General features: G+C 40.5%; 1 long non-coding RNA gene across 1 annotated transcript in view; it reads left to right on the top strand.

The window, feature by feature from the left end:
• Positions 1-9,137: 9,137 nt before the first annotated feature.
• LOC126489483 (uncharacterized) overlaps positions 9,138-14,227 on the top strand; it is a 10,731-nt gene continuing 5,641 nt past the window's right edge. Inside the window, exon 1 of the long non-coding RNA XR_007588935.1 lies at positions 9,138-14,083. This is a non-coding gene — a long non-coding RNA (uncharacterized lncRNA). The remainder of the gene's footprint in view (positions 14,084-14,227) is intronic.

The raw sequence follows: 14,227 nt of genomic DNA, 5'->3' as shown, positions 1-14,227 counted from the left end.
ACATATAGTTAACCATTATGTGTGTGACTGGCTTATTTGGAAAAATGATACCAAGGAGGAACTTAGAAAAAGGAACAGGAAACTAGGAAGGAGTGGGTCCCGTCGAAGCACTTCAAGATGGCCATGGGCAATGGGATGACCCAGGTCTGTGATTGACAGAGTCCAGGAAGTCTTTCACCGGGTGGCTGTTCACACCCTGCTCTTCTGGGTTGTGTATGTGAGAGTCTACTAGTTTCCCCAGGCACAGAGATCATGGCAGAGAGACTGTGAGCAGGAATGGGGCTTGAGAGTAGTGGCAGAAAGTTAATCCAGGAAGCATCTGCTCCATGCTGGTGGGACCTACACAGAACTGGCGGGTGAAGCCATGGTCGGTGTGAGAAGCAGAGCTGAAAGGCTGGAGAAAGTACTTGAGAGGTGACAGACCTCTCCTTTCCTTGACATACCCCCAAGCCCTCAAACTTTAGAGCCACATTAGAGTCCCCACTTTCCTCCTGCTTCATATCCAAGTAAGGTTAGATGATTACATTTTTTTCTTTAATATGACACATGCAGGAACAGCTCCTCTATTGTCGCTACCTCACATCCACCCTTATAAACTCCTCTTTGGATTTTAAAATTGTTTTTGGACTGGTCTGTGCTACTAGCCTTAGGTCCTTCCTGGAACAACCTGCCTATAGTGCACATCAGACTATGCAAGGCACCTTCCTTGAAATCCGCCAGAAGAGTGCATCCCAGCTCCCCCCATCAGCACACAGCCCTGTTATAATCTGACTATGATCTTCTCATTATCTTTTGCAATATCACTGCTGGGATGCTCTGTTCTTCTTGGGAAGAATCTCTGGGGCCACCCAAGGAAGCAGCATGCTCTTTCACACCCTGGCGCCTTTGGTCACTCTATACCCTCTGCTTGCAATGTCTTCCTTTTTTTCCCCCCTCCACCCTTGGCCTTACTTCACCTGGTTGAACATCTATTCTTTCCAGACTGTGTTCGTAGGTCATTGTTCCCTCTGATGTTCTGTTGAGCCTTCCAGATGCAGGGTCATCTATACTGTCTTTGCTGACCTTCCTGCATCTTTGGGTCTGTATCTTCTGAATTTCACTCATGATCAATCTGTCTTCCTGAAGTAGATTTGTCACAGCAAGATGCCTATCCTGGCCAAGTCTTTGTCATGGCTCATCCTGACACAACACAGATGCTCAGTAAAAGAGTTGCAGAGAAGGTTGAGAGGTGGCTGTGGAGGAGGCCCCACCCCACACCATAGACTCTGATGCAGGGAGCTAGGAAAGGATCACATTTCATTATACCCGGATTGTGTTAAGGACACACCTGGCTCCATGAAGTGTTGTGGGCAGTGATTCATGCACCCACCGCTCTGAAGTCCCCTTTTCCTTACAGGTAGAATCTTCTGGCTCAGGCAGAAGTTGAGTTCTTGGGGTCTAGCCAGGAAGGTTAAGTGCAGGCCTGTCTCCTGCCTCTAAATTCTGAGAATTTGTTCCCTAATCTCTGCTTACAGGGCTTCTAGGGCTGGAGTCTACGTGAAAAAGGCCTTTGTTTGATATGGGAATGGCTTGGGGGATAATCTCTCCTTGGATGCATTTTAATTCACTTTAATGACTCTGCCTCCTGTCCTGCTTTTCTTCTAGGGGTGGGGGTTGTTGAAGAGATTAGTATGAGTGAACCTGAGTCCTGCATCTAACTTTCTTTAGAGGCTGCTGTTACAAGAAAAGAGGGTGCTCAGAAAAATATATTAGGATGCTGGGGGTGGAGTGGACAGAGAGAGCTGGGCAATTGAATATCTGATTGTATGCATACACTGCCAAGCTGTGTATGCTTACCTTATACCAAGCCCTCTCACCAGCCTCCCACAGCCCCCCTCTCCAGGGGTGGGAGCCACACAAAACAAAATGATGTCATCTCCAGGACACTGTCCTCTCTCTCTCTCCCTCTCTCCTTTTCTAGCTTTGAATAAACACAGCTGTTTGTAAGGAATGCTGGCTTGGGAAAACACAAACCGTCTGCATTAATCATCTTTCTTCCCCGCCTGCCTTCCCTGAACATAGGAGGCTGGAATGCTCGGGCTCTACAGACCCATTGTTTCTGGCTGCAAGGCCAGGCCATTCAGTTTTTCGCCCAGGGCTGGGATGTCCAGATACGGTGACTGTGTAGAGTGTGTCCGGCCAGAGAAGCTACTGACGCTTGAGCTGGAGGTTACACCTCAGACCATCTGGGGAAGATTCCCGGGGGATGTGGGGATAGGAGGAGAGATGCAGGGTAGAGGTTGGAGGGGTAGAGGATTCTCAGTAGAGACAGATATCCCCTGCGCTGCTAGTGTTGCCCACACTGCCCCGGCTTCTGGGAGAGGGATTGGTGAGCTCTGGGTGTCCCTCCATGTTAGCTTCTGAAGGGGGTTAAGGGCAGCTCCATCATAGTCCTTCTCTCCCTTGCCAAAAGAATATATGTATGTCACCATGTGAGACCAAAATGTCCCCATCCTCTTGAGGAGATGAGCCTGGACAGCTAACAGGAGGAAACTGAGCTGGTGCCATTGACATTTTTGGAAGCCAGGGATTGGTGTTGGGTTTCTATTTCCAGATGGAGACCTCTCTGGGTATAGAGGTCAAGAAAGTTTTGATACCGTCTATTAAACAGTATTCTGACTAAGCATATGTTTGCTTCTGGGTCCCTTACTCCCTTCCAGCCCTACTAGTACTTTCTTGTGCACACTCTCTTGCAGGGTTTGTGGTCACAGCTGTGGAGAAATAACAAAGACTCCTAGGTCTCTTTTGTAAGCAGCCCGTCCTGGTGCCCTGAACAACTGCCAATGTGGAATGGCTGGGACCCTTATGTGTTGAGTTAAAAATCCTTCAGGGTGGGAGTGGGGGTCCACAGAGACAGAAGACAAGCCTTCTTCCGTTTCCCCAGCAGAGACAGAAGACAAGCCTTCTTCTGTTTCCCCAGCAGAGACAGAAGACAAGCCTTCTTCCATTTCCCCAGCAGAGACAGAAGACAAGCCTTCTTCCATCTTCCCTGGGTGCATAGAAATCACAAATCATGAAAATAGCTAATGGTTATCTCTGTTGCCTACAGCATTTGCAGGGCTGTCTGTTCCTGCCTGTTGGCTGTGTGTTGGGCAGCATGGAAGGTGCTTTGCTCGGTTCCAGTTTTAGCCTCCCAACATCCAAGTCTTTTCAAATGATTATTTTATGAATAATAAAGAAAAATCTGAGATAAAGGTAGCTTAAGATTCACTAACCAATGACGGTGAAGAGCTAAGATTCATACCAGTTTGCACTTGAACGTTCATGTGATCTGGGAATTCAGAAAAGAAGTGGGAAGGGCTGAGTAGTACAAAATTTAGACCCATAGAGGTGGCAGCTGCCTAAGTGAGTTTCTTTGAGGAAACAAAGTGACATCTTTCCCTTCCCCAGATATTCCTCTTAAAGCCGGAAATCCAACCACACAGAATCCTTTGGAACCAAGTGTGGCATTCCACTTTTACTATTTTTAAATGTAGATATTTTTAGGAGAGGAAGTCTTTGATCCATTAAAATGTTCTGTAGGAAAAACCCCTCATCTTCTTTTAAAATATTTTACTGATGATTGTGTTTGCTGTAAAGTAATACTTAACAGAAAGTAGTTTGTATTGGAATAATAGTCTGGGAGGTAAGTCTCTTAAGAGAGTTGAGAAGTGCTAATCTTTGATATTTGCAAAATGCATTTTAAGTAGTTCCTCAAACTGATAAAAAAAATCTGCTAGGAGAAAGGGTTTTCTCTCTCTTTAAGTAGTAGAAAATTTCACGCTTTTGATCTGAAGAAAAAAAAAGATAGACGTGGGTATTAACTTTCTGAGATAGAACTACCTAATTGGTATCTTTGGGATTCTACTTCAAAGAAAGGAAAAGAAGGAATTTGAAAAATATTGTTAGTCTGGGACTTCAAATATTATGAAATGAGATGATTTTTGTAAAAGCTCTCAGGAAAACTTTGGAGTTGAATGAACAGAAGCTGTTGTTCCTTCCAGGAATTATAGGACAGCAAAGAAGGAGACTGAGAGCCTCTTTGGAGGCAGCATTTCCTTACATTTTCTGTAGGTGTCTGTGTGCAGGGTTGCTCACAGATGCTCCTGAATAAGCTGTGCTAGACAAAGTTTAATACTTTTTTTCTTTTGAAATAAAAGGAGTCGTGAAATATTTTACTTGTGCATAGTAATTCTCCCTAGGAGTGCCTGTTTAAGTGTAATGGGTTTCCAATCTTATTTGACTACTACAGAATCTTTTTCATAAGGAGTAGGGAGATGAGGTTACATCTCATGTGGCCAATATTCCCTGAAACAAAATTTGAGAAACATGTCCCTAACTCATAGTCTTATTGGCTATAAGAAATTTTAATATCAAGGTGTTTGGAACATCTAAAAAGCAGAAATAAGGAGAAAGGGTGGGAGATATTGATTTACAGACAAATATTTACAGTAATTTAATGAGTACGTATGGAAACTTGACTGGGAAAACTTACTATTATTGGATGTGGTTTGAGTTTGTCCCCTAAAGGATCATGTGTTGAAGGGTGATCTTACCTATGGTGATGATAAGAGGTACTGTGACCTTTAAGTGGTAGAGATCAGTGAGAAGTCATTTGGGGATGTTTCCAGAAGTGGTTAAGATAGCTCTCCTGGGACTCTCCCTCTTTTTGTGAAGGTGGCTATAGAACAACATTGTGTTGCCATCTATCATGAGACCTTTGCTATAACTGATTTATATCTGGGATTCTTCAGAACTCTGAGCTAAGAGTTTTTCTTCATAAAGTACTCAGTCTCGGGTATTTTATTATAGTAATACAAAATGGATTAAAACAAAGACATTTGGGTTGTTCATTTAAGTCCACCTTATCTCTAAGATCTGTTATAGTCCAAAGATTGGGTGGGATCTTTTAGAAGATATAAGCATTGGGCAGTGTTATGTCTTGAATTTGAAGTATTCCCTACAAGGCCGTGTGCTGAAGACTTTGTCCTCATATGGTGGCTAGTGAAGAGGTGGTTCTCTGGGGATGTGCCATTGAGTATTGTATCTTATATCTAGCTGTTCTGTGACACCATTATTGGGGTAATGTGAACAGACATCTACTCACCCCAGATTGGAAACCAATGGCTGACCAGAGTATGGATACCACCAAAGTCCAACTTGGTGAGCTGATGAGTTATTCGGAGAATATGGAAGAGGATTTAAATACACGAGGAGAAATTGCTCAAAAACAGCTGTATCACCAAAGTCTGCCCCAACATGAGTGACAGTTTATGAAATCTGAAAGCCTGGCATACACTACACAGTCTACCTGTTGGGGGATATTCAATCAAACTGTGAACTCTGGCTTGCTTGCATCTATGTTAATTAAATAAAATTGACCTTGGGTCAGGAGGCTGAGTTAGCAACAAGTTGACAGGAAGTAATCATAGAGCATCAGAGGGCATCTGGGAAAAAGAGAAAGAGAGAGAGAGAGAGAGACAGACAGACAGACAGACAGACAGACAGACAGACAGACACAGAGACAGAGAGAGGACAGAAGATTTAGGGAGGGGTTTGTTTTTTTGACAGAGTGGAAGGATACAAATTTTGAAGACACCAGTAAAGAGAGAAGGTTAGCTAGTATTACTCAGCCTCTCTAAGCTAGCAGGTTTTCATTCCAGTCTTTGAGTCTTGAGTCTTATTTATAAAAAGAATGATAGAGATTTAGTTACAGAAATATTGGAAGCTGGTCCTCAGTTACAATAAAAAAACATGGCGGAGGGAGTCATAGAACAAAAACTAGTGCTAGAGGTAATGAAATTTCTCAAGATCAGCTTCTGGGTGAGGGTCAGTATGCTGGTTTGTAAAGACAGTCTATATCAAATGATCACATCTTGGTTCTATGACATATAGCATAGAATGCTTGGAACAGGGTTGAAGAATCAGGAAAGAGGAATTAGTCATTTACTAAAATTGTATAAGGCCCAAAAGACGCTTTTACTGTTTTTTCTTAAAAACAAAGATTGATTTCAATTGTAAATAGAATATAGACCCAGAAGTTAGAATCCTTGAGTTTTAAAAATGATAATTCAGAATACGAAAGGGTGATTAGGCCTTTAGAGGCAAGATCATCATCACCCATACATGAATGAATTCAAAATATAGCTGATATTGGATTTCACACTTACCATGATACTTGAATAGGAGAAGTGATTTCTACAAATTTCTCCACTGCTCTGAATGAGAGAACAGCTTCAGGAGGCAAAGCAAAATTTTTAAGAGAGACCATAAAACAAGTATTTTGGTAGGCTTCTACAAATGATCAAAGACCAAAGTTAAAACTACAAATAAATGGCATTGATATTGAGGATTTGGTAGACATAGGTACAGATGTAATAATAATTTCCTCCAAATCTTGGCACCCATTGACCTCTTCAGGAGGTAAATGTTCAGCTTCTAGGAATTGAAACTTTATCTCAGGTAAAAAAAAAAAAAGTACAAGATGGATTGAGTATATAGGGCCAGAGGATAGATAAAAAAATTAAAACCATGCGTGTCTAACATAGCAATGAATTTATGGGGATGGGATTTGTTGCAGAAATGGAAAATCCATATTAACATTCCTACAATCTCAGAAACAAACCATAAAATGATGCATACTTAAAGAAAAATATTAAAAAGTATTATAAGCAATGGTTACCAACTGTTCAGATTATACATAAGCAGGGCATAACAGCTGCTGATCTTTTGAAGGTACCAACAGCCTACATTTAAAATGGCTAGCTGACAAACCTATGTGGGTGGAACAATGGCCTTTGACATTAGAAAAATTATAGGTATTAGATGCTCATCATATTGAAGAATCTACCGGTCCTTGGAATTATCCTATATTTGTTATTAAAAAGAAATCTGGAAAATGGAGAATGTTAACAGGTTTAAGAGCCATAAATAAGATGATTCAGGAGTGGGCCCTTTACAGCCTGGAATTCCATAGCCTTTTTATTACCTAAACAATGGTCTATTATACTGACTGATTTAAAAGTGCTTTTTGTGCTATACCTTTACAAGAACAGAATAGTGAAAAATTTGCCTTCACAGTATCTACTTATTCTCAGCCTGTTAAAAGGCACCATTGGTAAATGTAATCAGAATTAGAAATCATCCTTTGTCTATAACACAAATCAGATCCCACACGGGTCTACCAGTACCTCTAGCACAATGTAATGATGAAATTGATCATCTATTGGTAGGAAATATGCTATAAGCCTCAGAATTTCATAAGAAATACCATGTTAACAGCAAAGGTAAGACTTTTTATTGCTTGATATCAAGCCAAATAAATTATAAGGAGATGGTCCACTGTTCTCTGTTATAAACAAACTCTATTACATATAGGAAGTAACACTAAAGGTAATCAAAAAAAATAAAATTTGGCAAATGGATGTGTTTCACTTTACAGAGTTTGGGAATTTAAAGCATGTATACCATACCATAAATATATGTTCAAGATTTCAGTGGGCATCCAATTGCTTTAAGTTCTGAATAGGCTGATTCTGTAATTAGACATTTATTAGAAGTCAGGGTCATTAGAGAGGTAATTGTACAAATTAAGACTAGCAATGTTCCAGCATATTCCTCTAGTAAAATGAAACAAGTTTTATTTTGCATTTCACAACATAAAGCATATTATAAAATCCTACAGAACAAGCAGATATAGTAAGATCTAATCACATTTTAAAAGATATGCTTAATAAACAGAAAGGGGTAATAAAGACCCCACAGAGATAGATTACTTTGTCCTTTATTGACTTTAAATTTTTTAAATGCTAATAATAAAGAAACATTGACTATGGAGAGACATTGTATAACATAAAAAATGCTAAAGTTAGTCAACCTGTATATTTTAAAGATGTTTTGATCTCAGAATGGAAACTGGAATATGTGTTATGTTGGGGAAGAGGTTTTGCTTTTGTTTCCACAGGAGAAGAAAAGTTATGTCTACCATCAAGATTAATAGATTTGAGCAGGAGAAACCTCTTGATTAGAAGAAACAATAGTTCATCATACAGCTTGGTCATTCAATCCAAACTGACTTATAAGACTAAAAGATGCCTTTCTTTTTCTTTTGTTTTTGTTTTCGTTTTGGAGCCTGCCGTGGACCTAGTTCTTGTAGACCAGGAAGGCCTCAAACTCACAGAGATCCACTTGCCTCTGCCTCCTGAGTACTAGGATTAAAGGTGTGCACCAAACAAATGCCTTTCATTTGATCATGTATGAAAAAAATTGTATTATTAAAAAGATAATACTTTGTCAAGGCAGTTCTGGCATAAGCCTTTAATCCCAACACTTGGAAGGCAGAGGCAGGCATATCTCTGTGAATTCAAGGCCAGCCTGAGCTACAGAGCAAGTTCCAGGACAATCAGGGCTCTTACACAGAGAAACCTTGTCTTGAAAAACAAAAAACAAAAACAGATAATTCTTTTTCTGTTGTCAAAAAACAGTTTGTCTCAAAAAAGATAAACCTGAAAAAGAAAGGAACTCTCAAAAATTAGGTTTGGGGCAAGGTTTGATTTTTGTCTTTCTAGGAGAATAAAAGCATCTAATTAAGGAATCTGAAGGTGACTGGACAAATGAGACATCTGAAGAAGACGGACAAATCATCTAGAAAAAAATGTCCCATGAAAAAGAGTAAAATTGGCCTAATGGTATAACATGCTTGCAACAGGATCAAATTTAATAAATTTTCTCCTGTTCTCTACAAACATAAAAGGCAAATGATCTTTCTGTGGTCCCAATTCCATTTAAAATCAAAGCTGGCTTTGAAGTTGGATTGTACCTCTTTCCTTCTCTAAACTCAAGCATACTTGTTAAAGGAAAATCCAAAATCTCTGTCTCATTTCAGAAGAGCTACCTGATATGCGACAGAAGAAAGCCAAAATTAAGGGACTAATCTATTATTACTAATCTCATAATCCTTTGGTTTTATTTTGACTCTTTACAACTTTTCTTAAGACTTTTCTTAAGATATGACTATTATCTCTAAATTATATATACACATTATATATACATGTATATATAATTTAGAGATAATATTCATGTCTTAAGAAATATATATATATATATATATATATCTGTCCTGATACTAATGATCATGTAGAGTACTAGTTAATTCTAGAAATATAGGCTTCATCTAGCTTCCTCTATATTATTTTGGGCTCGAGTCTGAAGCAGTTAAGTAAAAATTAATTTTGTGTACCTCAGATATACTTATTAGATTGTGGCCCATTAACTTCTCTGAGATCTCCTGCATATGGCATTTAAAATGTTTAAGTGTTCTTAAATGACCCATGACCATTCTTAACAGTGATCTTTGAAATCTCCAAAAGGATGATGGGACCCCACAGTGACAATTCCTCCTGGGTTGTGGTAACACTATTAAGCTGACAAACACCACCCAAAGATCAGCTTTGAACTACAAACTGCTCAGGATAATTTTAAGTGGATTAGCTGGGAGGGTCCAGATTCATCGACTACTCCAAGCAGGACTTCAGATAAGTCCTGCATTTTCCCATTAAGCACAGACTGAACAACCAGTGTTATAACTAGTTTCCCCAGTTCTTGACCATTATCTCAGTTTTCTCAGGGTCCCTTAAAGATGCCATCATTCCAAGACAACCCACATCTAAGAAAATGTTTTGAGGTCTAAAATGATAGTTTTGGGTTGGTAATACAAGTTAGGACAGAAAGTGAATTAGGTATCAAACTTTGGACTCACCAAGACAGGATAGATAATAATGTAGTTTCTCCGAATTGCTAATGTACTGGACATTGTGAATGTAATCCTTACTTGATAATTTCTTCTTCTTATATACAGTTTTACTGTGTTAGAGTTAAAACCTTTTCTTTTTATTTAAACAAATATAAGGAAACATTGGGGAATATCCAATCAATTGGTGAACTCCAAGTTTGCACTTTGCATTAATTAAATAAAATTAACCTTGGGCCAGGAAGTTGAGTAAGCAACTAGTTGACAGAGAGTAATCATAGAGCATCAGAGGGCATTCGGGAGAGACAGAGCAGCATGGCTTTTTGTTCATTTGTTTGTTTGGCAAAGTAGAAGGACATGCTCTTTTGGAGACACGAGCATGGAGAGAAGGTTAGCTTGGTGCTACTCAACCTCCCTGAGCCAGCAGGTTTTCACTCCAGCCTTTGACTCTCGAGTCTTATTTATAAATAAAACAATAGAGATTTAGTTAAATTTAACAGCAGCAGAGTCAATGCCTGTGGGAACAGAATTCCTGCCAGGCTATGGCCTGAGGGGCTGGGCTGCTTCCTGAGAAGCAGGCCTGTAACTGCAGAGTTGCAACTGTTGGCTGAAATAGTCATAGATTAAGGTGCAGTCACTGTGCCAAAGTTAAAACAACACCCGTCAGCAGTTCTACAGGCTGAAGAGTGTTGTTTGCAGGTAGTTCATCTGTTCTAAACCTCTTCCTGGCAACTGACTGTTCTCTGCTTCCAAGCTGCAAAGTTGGTCCTCTAGGAAGCTCAGTTTAAGAGTCTTCTTTGCAGCTTGGTTTATTTAAAAGTATCTCTCAGCAGTCTCTACAGGTTACATATGCTCCAGGAGGGTGGGGCCTAGTGACTCTGGTCAGTTTCAGGGACTTCCTGAGGCTATTTTGAATTGTTTTATCTCCCCTTAGAACATCCTGTTACTTTACCACATTATAAACACCTTCCATATTAATGAGATTGCTTCTAAATTCAGTGATTTTAATCACAGAGGAAACTCCGACACAACACTTGTCCCATCCTCCCTCATTTCTTCCCAGGATGCTAAGTTGACTAACCCTCTGTCATCTTCCATTGCCTTGATGTACCACTTCACGTCAGGCCCAGATCTCAGGGGGTAGGTAGGGGACATGGAACTGAAGACTCTGAAGCCCTGAGCCAAAATAAGTCCATCTTCCCTTGAGTTATTTCTCATGGGTATTTGCCACAACAATGGAATGTCTAGCCTAGGCAGGACTAGCCTAGTATTACTTCCTGAGTGATGGAATCTCCTGCTTCTAATCCCGCTTACCAACAGGCCCTCCTGATACTGCTGTTACATCCTTCTTAGCATAGCACATAAAGCTTAAGTTCCCCATCAGGCTCAGCCTTCCACTTTCTAGTCCTGTGATTATGAAATGGCAGTTCAGATAATGTAAATCCAAATCCAAGGTTCAGCAGTTTAAAGAAAGCTGAGCTTGTGGGGGAGGACATTTAAACTCTCCACACTTTTGATGGAGGAGTTACTTTCATTTAATAAAGAAACTGCCTTGGCCCATTTGATAGGTCAACTCTTAGGTGGGTGGAGTAAATAGAACAGAATACTGGGAGAAAGAAGCCAAGTCAGGGAGTCTCCATGATTCTCCCACTCTAGACAGACACAGGTTAAGATATTTCCTGGTAAGCCAGCTTGTGGTGCTACACAGAATATTAGAAATGGGTTAGATCGATATATAAGAGTTAGCCAATAACAAGCTGGAACTAATGGGCCAAGCAGTGTTTAAATGAATACAGTTTCCATGTAATTATTTCAGGTAAAGCTAGCTGGGTGGTGGGACACAGTCCGCCGCTCCTATCAACACACTTTAGTTTCTTCCCTCTATAAAATGGGAGTGGTGACACTCCTCATCTATCAAGTCATAGGATTAAACACAGACTATCTGATCTCCAGTGAAAGCTGAGCAAACTCTAGCCAGCATTATCATTGTTTCTGACATCTTGCCTGAGTCCCCTATGTGTACCCTGAGCTCCAGCTGGCAGGAAACAACCAACTCGAGGTTATGTGTCTCTGGTTTGTTTAAGTTAGAAAGCTCTGTCTACCCCTGCCTGCACAAACAGCTAACAAGCTATCTCTCAACACCACTCATTCCAAGAGAACGTGCTGAATTCTGCCAACTTTCCCTCCTTTTAGTCCCCAATAATTCCATGCAACTTTCCTAGACTTCTGACATTCAGTTTTGCATAATTCATTTTACTTTGGAGAGATATCTTATTTCTCCTTGATTTTCTGTTAATGCTATTGACTGGATTTCTTCTGAGATTTGATGGAACTATTTGGATGCAGAGACCCTCACTGAGGTGAAGGCATCCTCCTACTAAGATTATCCCTTGGGTTCACTTTTATACATGCTTTTCTGAACTTGATATAATTTGGCAAGTTGATATCAATAAGCCTAAAACTAGACTAAACATGGAGGTAGGAGAAAAAGTCAGGAAGAAAGAAGAAATCAAGAATTCATTGCATCTATGTGACTTAGCTTAGTTTCTTTTCATTTTCTATATGTAAATATATTATCACATTCCTTCTATTCTTTTCTTATACAACACATAGAAGGTTTTTGTTTGCTTTTTCTATGATTATACAAAGCAGAAGAAACTCAGAGAGGGTCCTTGCCCAAGTTACAGTGGCCCTGGAATCTCTGAGGGTATCAATAGATTCTGAATTATTTCTGATATTCACTCAGTAAATATCTAAACTCTAGCTCTGCTGAGAACTGTGTTGGCATTTGAGGGATGCGGGTAGGCAAGATGAATCTTTTCTTTTGCCCTCATGAAACCTGCAATCTGATGAGGACACAATCAAACAGGTAAGTTATATAGCTGGCAAACCCTGCAGTCACAGGTACAAAGGTCAGAGACCAATTGTTGACCCTACATAAGGCAGAGTTGCTGTGTAGTACCAGAAGTCACCATCCTGCTCAGAGGCAGGGAGTTCATTTACATACATAAGAAATAAAAATAGGCCTTGGTCAGGACAAAATAATACTGGTTTTAAATGATGTCTGGTGTATAAGTTGTTTCTGGTTCTAGATGGAAAATGTTGCTTTATATTTGTTTCTGACTTTGAATGCCTTGGAACACTGCACAACTACAGTCCTCTCTCCAGACCCCTTACAGCTCTCTGCATATCCCATGATCCATAGTCAGCAATTCTGTCACCATTTGAATGCCTGTGTCTTCACTCTTTGCCTCTCCTGGAGTCTCCAGCCCTAGCCCATGCAATCTGGAACACAACAGGGACTCAGTAAGTGATGACTAGAAGAAGAAGAATGTCTCACACAAGGCTTCCATAGAGACTAGGAAGTGTATTTCAGCTCCTCCTGTGTCTGAAGTCCAAATCCTGCTAGGTATGCTCCACCCTAGATGTTGAGTTGAACTTTAGCCTGCTAAACTGAAGGGAGAGACTAGCGTGGGAAGAGGAGCTCATGTTGTCTTACACCATGGACCGTCCAACCCTCTTGTTCTTACACACTCCATGACAGGTCAGGAGCCAAGGTGGAACTGGCTGCCGCTGGACACAGTCGCTGATAGGTGGACCAGTAGGCCATCTCTAAGGTGTGATGGATCTATGCTTTGACCCCATCAAAACTGTGGGTCTCAGGACCCTTGTGGAGGTTCTGAGGGAGATCTAGAACACTGTGAGAAAGAGCCTGAGGAAGCCAGGTAGAGATTGAAGGTTGGAGAATGGAATAACTTCTGAAGGCTGATTTGTCTTTCTCAAGTGGGAGAACTGTGGAGAGACAGTTCTCATATCTCTAAGGATGCCGAAACTGAGATAAATGTGGAGACAGACCAGGGAGTAGGAAGTGGCCACCTTCTGAAGGAGGAGAGGGAGAGAGGAAAGAAAGACTGCAGAGACAAGTACTGAGGACATTTCTGTACGTTCAAGTGTGCAAAAGTGGGCAGACCATTACCTTTTCTACCTTGACTCACTTCCTCTGACCCTGGGTGAGCCTTAGAAGGAGGTAGAGCTCCAGGGAACAGCAAACAACACTTAGGCCAGAGTGACACAGTGTGGCTCATACCATCAGTGTTGGCGATCTCATGGAACTCTTCAGATGTTATTTCCAAGAAGTAATCAGAAGTGACCTCAATTATTTTTATTCTGATTTTCTTGTTTTTCAGAGAAAGCATCCGAATACTGTTGTTATCTAGTCCCAGGTTGACATAGTCTGTACCAAAACACATGTTAAACTTAGTCACCAATCTAAAGTATTGGGAGATGGAACTTACTGAGAGGTGATTAGGCCCCCAGGTCAGCATAAAAACATCGAATGGGTTTGTTATTGAAAAAATGTTTTTTTTTGGTCAAAGAATGAACCTGGCCATCATTTCCTCTTCTCTTCTCTTCTCTTCTCTTCTCTTCTCTTCTCTTCTCTTCTCTTCTCTTCTCTTCTCT

Source organism: Alexandromys fortis, unplaced genomic scaffold (genome assembly GCF_014885135.2).
Source record: "Alexandromys fortis isolate MF-2015 unplaced genomic scaffold, M_Fortis_MF-2015_v1.1 scaffold_220, whole genome shotgun sequence".
Classification (NCBI taxonomy): domain Eukaryota; kingdom Metazoa; phylum Chordata; class Mammalia; order Rodentia; family Cricetidae; genus Alexandromys; species Alexandromys fortis.
The sequence above is the reverse complement of the archived record's forward strand: the minus strand, read 5'-3'. Positions and strand labels throughout refer to the sequence as shown.